The sequence below is a fragment of the Notechis scutatus genome, chromosome 1, assembly GCF_049901735.1.
Source record: "Notechis scutatus isolate UNSWTSFEM ecotype Mainland chromosome 1, rNotScu1.2, whole genome shotgun sequence".
Taxonomy (NCBI): domain Eukaryota; kingdom Metazoa; phylum Chordata; class Lepidosauria; order Squamata; family Elapidae; genus Notechis; species Notechis scutatus.
In genome coordinates, this window is record NC_142009.1 from 31,535,326 (window position 1) to 31,548,540 (window position 13,215).

At 39.5% G+C, this 13,215-nt stretch overlaps 2 long non-coding RNA genes across 2 annotated transcripts; one reads left to right on the forward strand and one right to left on the reverse strand.

Annotated features, from left to right (window-relative positions):
- Window positions 1-955: 955 nt before the first annotated feature.
- LOC113424350 (uncharacterized) lies at window positions 956-13,182 on the reverse strand. The gene is made up of 3 exons (XR_003372484.2): window positions 13,003-13,182; window positions 10,653-10,801; window positions 956-3,600 (listed from the first exon to the last, which is right to left on the reverse strand). It is a non-coding gene; the product is annotated as an uncharacterized LOC113424350 (long non-coding RNA).
- LOC148132730 (uncharacterized) lies at window positions 3,607-4,283 on the forward strand. Its single transcript, XR_015748643.1, has 2 exons — window positions 3,607-3,809; window positions 4,119-4,283. It is a non-coding gene; the product is annotated as an uncharacterized LOC148132730 (long non-coding RNA).
- Window positions 13,183-13,215: the final 33 nt, after the last annotated feature.

Sequence of the window (13,215 nt, forward strand, 5' to 3'; positions counted from 1 at the left end):
AGTTCCTGAGACAGGAAGTCTAGTTCTGCCAAGAATGTAATAAGGGTTAACGGAGAGACAGTTTCTGTAAGCAACACCAGAATGTTTCCTTCCTGCCTTCCTTACAGGATTAGGCTAATAATTTCTTCTAACAACCGGTTCTCTGAACTGCTTAGAATGTTAACAACCGGTTGTAGCGAATAGGTGTGAACTGGTAGAATCCCACCCCTGATGCGTGCCAGAAATGGCATGCAGAGCCACTTCTGCCAGCACGCGAGAGGTCGCCCAGAAGTGCCCCACTGCGCATGCGCGCACACCACCCACCCAACAGCTGATTGTTGGGTATCTGGTACGCATGCACAGGGTGCATGGGAGATGCACAGGGTGCACAGGGGGGTCACGTGTGTATGCACAGGGGGCATGGGGCCCCTCCGCATGAATTGCCTTCTGGGTGCTGGCACTCAAGCATGCGCATATGAGCACGCATGCAATTTTCGAAATGGGAGATGAAAAAGGTTAGCTACCACTGTTGTAGGGGTTTGCATTAGTACCAAAGCTCAAATTTAGCTCTGCAGAGTTGTGCTTGGACAAGCCTAGATTATGAACTAGAAATGGGACAGCCCAGACAGCAGGTAATTTCCCAATCTGCCACAATGTTGGGGGGATTCTGGGAAAGAAGCTAAAAAATAAAGACAGATGTCCTCTATTAGAGTGAAAAAGGAATGAAATCACAGCCATGCCTGGCATTTCATTTAATCTCCCTATAATAGACAATTCCTTCTCTCCCCTCCACCCCATCCTGAATGCCATATAGGTTTGTTTCAACTCATACGTGTGGATATTTTTATGCAGATTTCTTTTTGTGTGGAATAGGTCATTTTGCAGGCTGCATGTTCCTGCCAATGACTGCCTTCCTCATCTGTGAATAGTCAGAGGGTGGGAAAATATTGTCACAAGTAATCTCATTTTCGATATTTGATACAGAAAATGTATTGAATGTATTGTGTTGATAAAAATGGCAGAACTGGACAGTGACAAATCTCCAGTTTTTATACCAGCCTCTGGAGAGATGAAGATGGGGATAAAAGTGAAGGAAAATAAACATGAATCTTGATTCTCCACTGTTAAACATTTAAAGTCAGAAACAGGACTGTTGTCATCAAAAACTGTTTCCAAGTGTCAGAATCCTTTGCTTCTTTTGCACAATTGTTTAATATCATGGTTTTGTATATTCATATCCATTTCATTGTACAGGAAAATTGTCAATGTAAGTTTGTTCACATTGCTTCGGGAAAAAATTAAGAACTGAGCCTGCACACTTCAGTATGTGAACCAACCATGGCCTCTTCAGGTGAAGAACTTCTTACCATGTTTCATAATGGGTTATGAGTGCAGCAAAAATAAACAATTCTCTGAAATTTGGTGCACAAAACAAGGTCCACTGGTGAGTTGCAATTCCCTTAAAACAATATTGACCTTTCCCCACAACAACTCATTTGGCTCATGTTCTGTCTAAAATTCTAGATAACAAACAATCCATTATCTCTATTTTTCAGGATCTCCTGGGTTTTCTGGGTTACAAGAAGCCCTGAGTGCCATCAACCACATAATGCACAATTACTGAATAGAAGTGTTGGGAATTCATGTAAAAAAACCCAAACCATCCAGAAATCTACAGTTTGTCCATATGTATATTGAAAGAGGAGGTGATTGCATATAGATATAAAACAATGTTTGACAATTTAAAAATCATCATTGCAAACTTATTTTTCCTCCATTTTAGGAATAAATTTAATACCATTTACTGTAGTAATACTGGAAAATTGATCGTGTTTTTATTTAGTGCCAGAAATATGCTTCTTCTTTGCTTAGAATCTGTTTCCTGCAAAGTGTTTCTCTGTCAGGAGTCACATACATTCACATTTTCTTAGCTTTCTTGTGGTTCTGAACATTCTCTGGGCTCTTCCAGACTGCTGTGCCAAAGTGTTACTCACTAGTTTTAAAACAGTTCTAAATTGTGCTATCTCAGTACTGATCCCTATTCTACAACAGTAACATGATAGGTAAAAATGGCTGTGCATATCTTCCTATTGTGGATCATATTATGTGTTGGTCTTCCAGAAGAGCACCAAACTTGTGTTTATAAAAAAAATGACATCTATCACAATAAGCACTATGGAATATTTTGGATTCTAGGATTTTCAGGGGAAAGTTACAATATTTAATTTAATGGAAAGGCTATCCAATTTCACAAGTGACTTGGGTTAATAGAGGGAAAGTAAATGGTGATAGATTGGTGGGGAGATTCCATGAAAAATATCCACACAAACCAAAATGATTACATGATGCCTTTGCAGAAATTTGGCTTTTTTCCTGCAGTAAAGTTAAATGATCACGAAGGAATGGGGTAGTTGCCAAGGCAACCTAAAGTAGTGAAAAGAGAGATTGATACATAATAATGCTTAGAAGAGCCCGCACAAGACAAAACCCAGGGGTGGGATTCAAATTTTTTAACAACCGGTTCTGTGGGTGTGGCTTAGGTGGTGGGCGTGGCTTGGTGGTCATGTGAATGGGTGGACATGGCTTGGTGGTCATGTTATTGGCTGGGTATGGCCAACTCAATATCACTCACATCGAGGCACACATCTCCTCCCCTGGCCTCTCGTGACTGTGGGGATGCTGCAACAGTTGTAAGTGTGAAAAATGGTCACAAGTCACTTTTTTCAGTGCCATTGTAACTTTGAATGGTCACTCCACACAAGCAAAGTACCAACGAAGGAGGAAAAAAAAAAAACTCCAGAGAAGTTCCTGAGACAGGAAGTCTAGTTCTGCCAAGAATGTAATAAGGGTTAACGGAGAGACAGTTTCTGTAAGCAACACCAGAATGTTTCCTTCTTGCCTTCCTTACAGGATTAGGCCAGTAATTTTGTTCTAACAACCTGTTCTCCAAACTGCTTAGAATGTTAACAACTGGTTCTAGTGAATAGGTGCGAACTGATAGAATCCCACCCCTGACAAAACCTTATGATAGATGAGAATAAATGTAGCTCAGGGTTGAACTGTGAAGTCCTTGGTGTTCTCTGAGCTTGGCTGGGTTTTTTTGGCAGACATTTTGTTAATGAACTTGAGTAATGAAACAACTACAAAAAAAAAAAAAAAAATCAAGCTCAGAGACCACCAAGAATTCCACTAAACCTTGTATTTGCTCCAGTTGCAAAACTAGTGTCTCATCTCCCTCCCCTTGCATTTAATGGAGGCACTGTTTGCTTGCAGCACTGAAATTCCACAACATCATGTGTGCACCCCTCTACATGGGAAAAGTTGATGTTGTCTGTACATATAGAGGTCTTAAGAAAACATTAGCACAGCAAAGCTGGAGGAAACAAGCTGGAGATTTGGTTACTTTGGCAATAACTTCCTGTTCTGCATAACATCACTGGCCCAGACTTCAGATGAAAAATCTCAAAAGTTGCTTTTTCAGTAGTTCCTTGTTTTCCAACAGGAGGCTTATCTTTACTGATGACCTTGGTGCAATCCCAGCATGTCGTAATGGTGGCTGGCTCTGTGGTTAGTGTCATTCATTCGTTCTCTCTTGCTCTGCCAAACTCCTGAGGGAGAGTGCTGGCCAATGAAAATAGGTCAGAATGTCATTTGTGTGAAGAAAACTCTGGGCCACTTTAATAAAGCTTCAGCTGAATGCTGGCCAAGAGGGCCACAAAATGATTCCAAACTAAGCTGAGCAGAAAATTGTCAGTTTGCCATACTACTGATCTCATGTCCTGCTTGGGGGCTTCCCAAAAACATCTGTTTTAACAGTGGGAGAATAGAAGGTAGACTATGAGGCTTTTGGTCTAGTCTAGCATGGCTCTTATCTTCTGCTTGAAGAAATCAAGCAGACTGGTTTGTAAGGGTGTCCTCTAACATCTACTTGATAGCACAATTGTTTCCTAGAGGTCTGTATCTCACAGTCATGGGAACAAACTCCAGGTAGAGTGAAATAGAGCATTATTTTCTCACCATCCTCTAGTGTCCTTTGTTGCCTTTGCATGATAATGATTCTTAGAATGCATATACATGCTTTGGATGTATCTGTGTCTTACATCTCTAAGACAAACCAACATAGTTAATCCCATTTGCAGATGTGGAGAAAGGAGGAGATGGACAAGCAGTTATCTATTTTAGGGAAAGAACTTGAGCCAAGAGACTAGATTTATAGCTCAGTATATGAATAGTTACACAACTATTGATACTAAGAAGAAGTGGGAAAACAGCCATGAGTGCAATTGGGAAAACTCTGCCTTAGGTGAGTCATCATCCTTGAGGCTCTATTTGGTATATGTTTTATTTGTAGTTTTCCTTTAACTCAGGGGTCCCCAACCACCGGGCCGCGGACCGGTACCGGGCCGTGGAGCACTCTTTACCGGGCCGCAAAGAAAAAAATAAAAAAAAATGGCGGCTTTCTTCGCCTTCGGTGAATGCTGCTGGGATCGGGGATCAAGGACACAAATGAAAGAAGGGGAGGGAGGAAGCAACCGAAGCCTGTCCTGCTCTCTGGCTCAGCTCTCTCAGTCGCTTTCTCGCTCCTCCACCAGCCCAGGAAGAAACTGCTTCAAAGAAGCCGGGCGGGGGTGGCTTTTCCTGTCGCCGCAGCTTCCCGAGCGCCCGTTTCATCCCACCCGCCCGCCCGCCCGCTCGCGTTCAATCCACAGTGCTCCGTTCTGCCTGCCTGCCTGTCTGGTTGTTTAGGAGCAGCTTGCTGAGAATAATAACTATTCGCCTCTTTTTATCAGCCGAAGCTGCTCCAAACGAAGAAGGCAGGCAGGCAGGCAGGTAGAACGGAGCACTGTGGATTGAACCGCGAGCGGGCGGGCGGGCGGGTGGGGTGAACGGGCGCTCGGGAAGCTGTGGCGACAGGAAAGCCACCCCCGGCTTCTTGGGCTGCTGGAGGAGCGATAGAGTGACTGAGAGAGGAACGAGGCAGACACCTGAGGGAGGGAGGGAGGGAGACACCTGAGGGATGGGGCTGAGGGAGGCAGGGCCGGCGCTCCCTGAACTTGGTGGTTTGCTGGCAGACGTTTTATTACCCGACTAGGTAACAACATCAGATGTTACCTAAGTCAGGTAATGAAACGTCTGCAAGCAAACTACCAAACTCGGATTCTCTCCCCGGTCCTTGAAAAAATGTTTCTGCTTGAAACCGGTCCCTGGTACAAAAAGGTTGGGGACCACTGCTTTAACTTAACAACCAATGTTTTTTGTGGACAGGCTGTATTTGTAATGAGTATTGATTGGTCCTATTGCAATGTTGTTCATACTTCAGCAGTGAGATAATCCTCTTTTAAATCTCCCCTTGAGCCCAAGTTTGATGTTTCTATTAGAATGTTTAAAAGAGACATTGGGCTTTTCCTCATGGCTGAATCTTTAACTGCCACCCACCTATCCTTTTCCAGGCAGAAAATTATATCAGCAGAACATTTATTTATTTCATCAGCAATCCCTATTCTGCCATATTGCTCAACTTATTTGCAGTGCACCTTATTTGCAAATGTATTAAGTTGATGAATTCTCCAACTTTGTTTCTCTCCTCACTCACAAAACACCATCAACAGATGAGAAAATAGTCACCAACCAGTATCCTTAACATGAAATAGGATGTTAAGGGTATGGGGAATGGGAAAAGGAATGAGAAAAAGGCAACTGTTGATCAGGTAATACCATTTGTCAAAATTCACATTACTATAGATTAATGCATGCACTTTGTAAGTATGCTCAAAGGGGCATGACTATTAGTTGATATCCTATCCCTCTGGAAGGGGATTAGTGCTGTTTTGGAATAATATTGTTCTGGTATAGCATATATACCCTATCCCAAAGGAATCTGCAAGCCTACATTGAATTCAGAATCACAGTCAATTCTTGGGTTCCTTTTGGACACAGATTTAGCATTATTCTTTTTTTGGTCAAGTTTTTTATTTTATTTTACATATACACATAAATGTGTGAACAGTGTAGCATCTGGGTATCATACATGTTGGTGCAATTAAGAATAATAACATTAATAATATTTGTTACGATATTGCTTCCGGTTTGCCAGGCTTCGGCGGCGGCAGGGATTCGCGATCCTGCGCAATCCCTGTAGCGCTAGCCGTCTTGGTGCCTCTGATCCCGACGGGTCTGGAGGATAAGGCTGCCCCGTAGAGGCAGCCAAAGATAGAGGGGATCCGGAAAGGGTTTGGGGGTATTGCAGACCCCCTCCCCAGCTGGCAAACCCCCCTTTTCTCAAGGCGGTGGAGCGGCGGTCAGCAATGGCCGCCACAAAGAAGCCGGCAGCTGGACAAGATAGTGCTGGAGGAAGAAGGAGAAAGTTTTGAAGTGAAAGTTCTTTGGCTGAACCGGGATCTTAAGATACATCTAATATCCTGAAAACTCTGATTTTTTGAAAGATACTTTGTTTCTAGAGGAGTTTTTTAAAACGGCGAATGGAAGTGCTGAAAGAGAAAGTTTACTCTCCTTCCCTACGGAGTTAACAAATGGACATTGAAAAACCTGCTTTTTTATAGAAGGTAAAAATTTAAAGCTTTTTGTTACAAGTGGGAAGGGAGAGGACAAAAAAAAATTTATATTAAGATCTTGTTGGAGGAGATGCCTGGAAGATTTTGAGACTAGAAGCTAATTGCAATAAGGCTTTAAAATACAGACTGGGTTTTTTTCCCCCAATTGATATTACCCCAGGAAGAGAAAGTGTAAAGGGAAGAACTTTGTGCTCTGTTTGGATTGCTTGATGACTCTGGGACTTTGGGGAACTGTTTTAAGCTTTGAAATATCTTGGTTGTTTTAAGAAGAAGAAGAGGAAAAAAGAAAAAAGAAGAAAAGGTTTATAATGGCTTTAGGTTTATAATGGCTTTAGGTTTATAATGGCTTTAAGGACGCTTTGGAAGAAGCCTTTCACTTTTTAGAAATGGCGCTTGCTCTTTATCAGCAAACACAACAACTGATGGAGGAAGCAGAAGAAGAAGCCATCTTTAATGAATCCAAAATTTTGATTAAGAAAGAAAGGAGAAAGAGAGGACAGAAAATGAAGGACTTAAGACCTAAAAAAACACCCAAGAAAGAGAAAAATAAGATGCAAAATCAATACAATGTTAGAAAACAAAAGAAAAGAGGAATACAACAGAGAGGTGAAGCTAAAAAGGCGGAGGTTAGGAGAGGGGGGGGGGTAAAAAGGCTAGGTGGGATAAGAAAGGAAGGGAAAAGGGGGGAAAAAGCCAGAAAGGTATGAAACAAGATGGGAAAAAGCAAATTTTTTTTAGGGATAAAGGGTAATGTATAATTTTTTTTAAAAAAAAGATTCTGCAAGGTACATAAGATAGTATTGTAGTATTTGTATTAGAAATAGAAAATTAGAATTCTATAAGATCTAAAAAAATATTAAAATATTAAAATGCTTAATAATGATAGATTTTAAGATTTAATAAAATATTAAAGAGAATGTTTAAAATACTTAGTTCAATTATAGAGTTCAATTGACTATTGTGTTGATGTTATTATTATTGCAGCATTTGTCTTTGAAATAGATAATTGGAATGTTACAAGATTTAATATTTAATTATGTACTTAATTATTTTATAGATTTACTATTTTCTCTTTTTCTTAAAATTTAGCAGGTAGAATATACTAAGCAGAATCAGATTGGGAACTAGGTGTTATTTTAAATGTCAATTTAAGAGAACGATAGAAAGGCATCATACTTCGATTAGTGATTTCAGGAGAAATCTTTTTATTTTATTTTATAGGGAATGAGATAAATAGATAATTGGAAAAGAATGGACAAAAGATACAAGTATAATGATTTAAACTAAGATGAAATAAATAAAATAGAATTAAGAAGAGTGAAAAGCGGGGAGAAGCTATATAGAAGATATAGAATGGTAAACAAGATAGGTAATGGTATATAAGATGAGCATGAATTTAATTGAAGTCCATATAAAGAGAGGTAATCCGGGGCCAAGCCACTTTCTAAAAAGAAGTTTTATGTTTTTGTGTTTTGTGTGTTTATGTTTGTTTAAGAATTAATAAAACCTTGGAGGAATGTCAGATGAGAATAATTGTAAACAAGTCAGAGGGAAATATGAATATGATGACTATAAAATGAATAAATATAGAAAAGAAATGTAATTGAATAAGAATAAGGAGAAATAATGAGAAATTTGCTAAAAGATATTTATGTGTCCATATGGAAATGGGATAGATTAGAATTATGTTGTATAAAATAATGTTTTATCTGCCTTGTAAAAATTTATAATGGAAAGAGGTTTTATGTGTTTAATGTTTAATGATGTTTTGTTTGTCTTTAAAATTAATAAAATTTGTCTCAATAATAATAATAATATTTGTTACATTCATTATTCTGTAAGAAGTCTATTTTCAAAAGCTGTTAGATCCACACTTGACTGGCACAGGGAGTTGAACCATGAAAGAGTACAGAGAGCTGGTTTACTTTTGTTTTAATCTCCCTCTACTGGATCAATTGGTGTTCAGGATGAGTCAGGCTTCTCAGCCAGAGACTGGATTGGAGACTTTGTAATACCGTCCAAAGTAGAATGGCCTTGGAAAATAGTGACCTGGTCTGGAAGGGAGGAGATATTTCTGTGTCGGTCTATTGGCCAATTGGTACCAAGTGGATCCTATCCCCTTGAGGTCATGTTTTGAACACTGATTGAATGGTCTCAGAAAAGGTTGCTTTGGGTATGGGTTGGGGATCAGATTGGGGAAAGACCTTTGGAGAATATTATATCACCACAATATTCTTTTGGGACAGAAATAACTGGACTACAGTCTCATGATCCATATTTGTTGCTGGGTAAAGTCTTGCACTCATAGACCATAGAACAATAGAGTTGGAAGGAACCTCAGATGTCTTCTACTCCAACCTCCTGCTTGAGCAGGAGACTTATATCATTTCAAACAAATGGTTGCCCAGTCTCTTTTTGAAAGCCTTCAGTGATGGAGCACCCACAATTTCTGAAGGCAAGCTATTCCATTGGTTAATTGCTCTCACCATTAGGAAATTGCTTCTCTCCTTGGTTAGTTTCTGTTGTTTATTGTGTTGCTTTTTGGTGCTTTGGAAAATAGTTTGACTCCTTTGTAGGAGCCTTTCAAATATTGGAACAGTACTATCGTATCCCTCCAGTCCTTCTTTTCATTAGACTACACATACCCAATTCCTCACATATCACACTGGCTGGAAAGTGACACTAAAATGCACAAAATTGGATTCTGGTCTCCACTTATAGCATCCATGTCTTCTTTGTATCCCTATCCCAGATATTATCACTTGTTGGGTTTTCTCCTCTTATCTTTCTTTCTCCAATTGTAAGAAAAGCTGACTGCTGCACTTACTGCATTGTTTGCTCAGAGAGAAAATAAGCTGTTTTGTTGCTTAGAATGGAAACTGCTAGTAGTGAGGGGAAAGCAGTTCAGTTTTAGCAAATTTTGGGAATATTTTGAAGATGTATGAAGGAGTTCCAAAAAGGAATCACATCCTCCATTACTTACTGCAAATTGCTATAATATAAACATTCAGTTAGTACCCATCCCTTTCCTAGAAGAAAAATATTTTGAGAAATATTAAAAAGGCAGAATATTATATTTCCCTGGAAACATGTTTTCTTAGAGGCAGGAAGCAGACTCACTCTTAATAACTCCCACCTTTCTTAATAGCCCTAAGCAGATATCAGCATTTAAGAGATAAAGAAATAGCTAGCTTAAGCAAATTCCCTGCAGCAAGGTCTGAACAAAGGTAGGGTTAGCACTCAGCCACAATAGGAATTGCCCAACAAGCCCCTTCATTGCATCACACTCCAAACTTCAACAAAACTTAGCTCAGACAACCTACAGAGTTGGTTGACCACATGACCCCTACAACAACCAATAGAACAGAACAATAGCACAGGAACAGGAAGCTCAAGTTCAAAGCCCAAGATAAGGTATAAATACCCCCACTCTCAACCCCAGGTGGTCAGCTGCCCAGAACTCATGTGGTTCTGCTTCATCAATAAATGGACCCTCTTTCCAATCAGCCTTCAGTCTCCATTTTGTCTCCAGTGCCTTTCTCCCAGCTTGGAACTGGATCTGGATATTTATTCCAACACATTTCCTCTGGAAATGAAATGAGATGAGGAAAATCCTGGCTGGTTGGAATCTTGAACTTGAGTTCACTAGAGAGCAACTTCATATGTTCTTAAGCAATAATTGTGTACAGTGGGACCTTGCTTCTCAGTAAATAGGAACCATCCAATCTTTTTGTAATTTGGAAGTATATAAACATTAGGAAATAAATTAAAATCACTAAATAGCCCCAGAGCCAAACTACACTGCCTGTGTTTATCAGCAGAGATTGTAATACAAACTTGGATTGTTAGACTTCTGGTCAGCTCCAAAGTCCAAATCTTGTGGTTCTTACCATCCTACCTCAATACAAGAATGAGAGATAAGAAGAGCAGCCACAGAATAATGAACATCCTCATATACCCAATGCTGACCAGGATGGGATACGAATCCACGCACAATGGATTAGCAGTTCATTACCTTAACCATTCATCCACCTCATCCACTTATTTACCATCAAAGAGATGGGGTGAATAATGCATTTTCAAAAAGCCTCTTTCACTCACCTGGTGATTTGATGGGTAGGCCTATGTAATTACGCTGCCTATGTATAGAAATGGACTTGCCATTGCCTTCTTCCAGAACAATTTTCATTTTAAAACTTCCCAGTGTTGATATTCTCAGGAGGACTAACTAGAGCCAATCCAGGTACTTTCTAAGTCCAGAAAAAGATTAGCCAATTTCAGTAAGATATACAACATCATTTAATTGTTAAAGTGGTTTCTTGAATATATAAAACTGTACGGTTGAAAGATATTGAATAATATTGCTGTAGGAATAATTGTTCTCATGAGAAAGCCTCTCTCCTCCCCCTCCCAGAACAGACAATTTAAAGTAGAAAATCTAAAGTACACAGTTTAGAGTAGGAAGGCTGGAGAGTGGAAAGAAGATGCAGACCAGGGCTATCAAAGGGGAGGCATGGTGGAATCATGTCTTTGAACGCCACACTTTTTTTAGCTGCTTTGTATGTGTAACAAAAGATGCATTTAGAAAAAACATCAGGGCTTCAATCAATCTTGAAGGCACCACACACACACACACACACACACACACACACACACCACTTACTACTTTACAACATTGTTCATTCTAATTAATGTTTTGATTTTTATTAAAGATGTTGCTTTCCATAATTTTAGCTGAACACAGAGGTCACCTTGTATTAAAAATTTGACTTGGAATAATTTTCAGAAGGCTAAAATAAACTGGGTGAATTGTGCCACCTGCTGGTTCTACATTCTGCCTGAAAATTGTTTGGAAAGTCAGAGAGGCACAAAATCATTTTCTATCCTATTCTCCACAAATATAAAGAAATACAATCATTGAGAAGCAATGGCTAGTTTTCAAAATATTCAGACAGTAGCAAACAGTCATGATTTTTCTGTTCCATTGGATGTGCCAATTATAATACATGTTTCAGAGGCAATATTTAGCTTCTGCAATATTCCAGATGCTTTTAGTCATTGTTCCCTCTGCAGCTTCTTTGCAGTTCCTTTCATTTGCAGCAGTGTTGCCTGCCATTTGTGCAAGTGCCAATCACTTGTTCGTGGTGGAAACAAACTCTCCGGCAATGCCCATGAATGTTGCGGCATGCCAAGCTGTCATAAAGGTTCCCCTTTGCTATTCAAAACAAAAAACAAAAAAAAGAAGAAAGACAAAAAAAAAAAAAGAAAGAAAGAAAGAAAGAAAGAAAGAAGGAAGGAAAAAAAGAAAGAAAGAAGGAAGGAAAGAAAGAGGTGTTAATTAGTCTGGAAAGAAAATTTGCAGGAACACTGGGAAAATGATTGTTCCTAGATTGTGCTGGTACTGGTGCAGAACCCAAATTTAACATCTTGTTATATAAAATATACTTGACTGTTAATAGCCTTCCTTGTGACATTCTATGGAAGTGAAAGTTGAACTTTAAACAAGCAGAATAGGAAGAGTATTGATATCTGTGAAATTTGCTGTTGAAGAAGATTCCTGAGAATATTGTTGACAACCAAAGAAACACATCCATGCACCATTGAACAAATCAACTGACAGTTCTCCTTTGAAGCACAAAGGACTAGACTCAAATTATCCCATTTCAGACACATTATGTGAAGAAAACCCAACTGTCTGGAAATGGCTCCAGTGCTGGGAAAGACAATGGAATGGGATGATTAGGCGCCAACCCAAAGCAACTAGCAGCAAAGTGGATGGACTCAATTACTTTGCATTGAATGCAAAGCTTCAATCACACAGTCGCAGTCAATGACTTGACTGTTTTGACCTTCTCCCCCATGGATATTCCTGAATGCAGCAAGAAAGATGGGGATGCAGGATTCTTCCTTCACAGCAAGTGATAGATTTGTTCCATTTAGTCTCAATTGTCTTTTAGCATCAGCTATCCCACGTATTTATAGCAGAGGGTGGAGAAGCAAGGACAAATCCATTGGGTTTTCTCTTCCATTATATGTCTGTTGTGACTTTAAGTGAACTGAATTTCCTTATTCTTACCTTTCCCCAGTTTCTTTTTTTGTAAGTGAAACCTAGTTCAACTAACAAAGCAACTGGCCTAACACCTCCTATGAAACTAATAAAATAAGAAAGCCCATCACCATCATTAATATCGAATAAAAATACAATTTACCTCCGCTATGTCTACCTACTGTTTGTCATTCCAAACCATATCCAGGCTGCAAAACCAGTGGATGGCAAGAAAGCATTGAGAATTTGCTTTATTTTCTGCAGCTCAGTTACAGTGTGGCATCTGATTAATCTAGGGGAATAAATTAGATGTTTCTAATCCTTATTTTACATCTGGAGGACAGAAGAAGCTAGACTAAAATTCTGACCTATTTACCCCATCCTGGTTGAGCCTTTGTTTCTCACCTGGAATAGGCTGGCAGAGAAAGAGGAAGAGGGCCCAAAGCATAAAAATGATCCTCATGTTGTTTTGGATGAATAGAGTCAGATGGTCTTAGCAGGAATGATCATGTGGAGTGTAACTGCTGAAAGCCTCTGCATTTATAGAAAAAGTTGGGGAAGCTTTTTCAGTGATAAGTGAGGAAGGTGGCCAAAACACTAACCATTTCAACATGGATT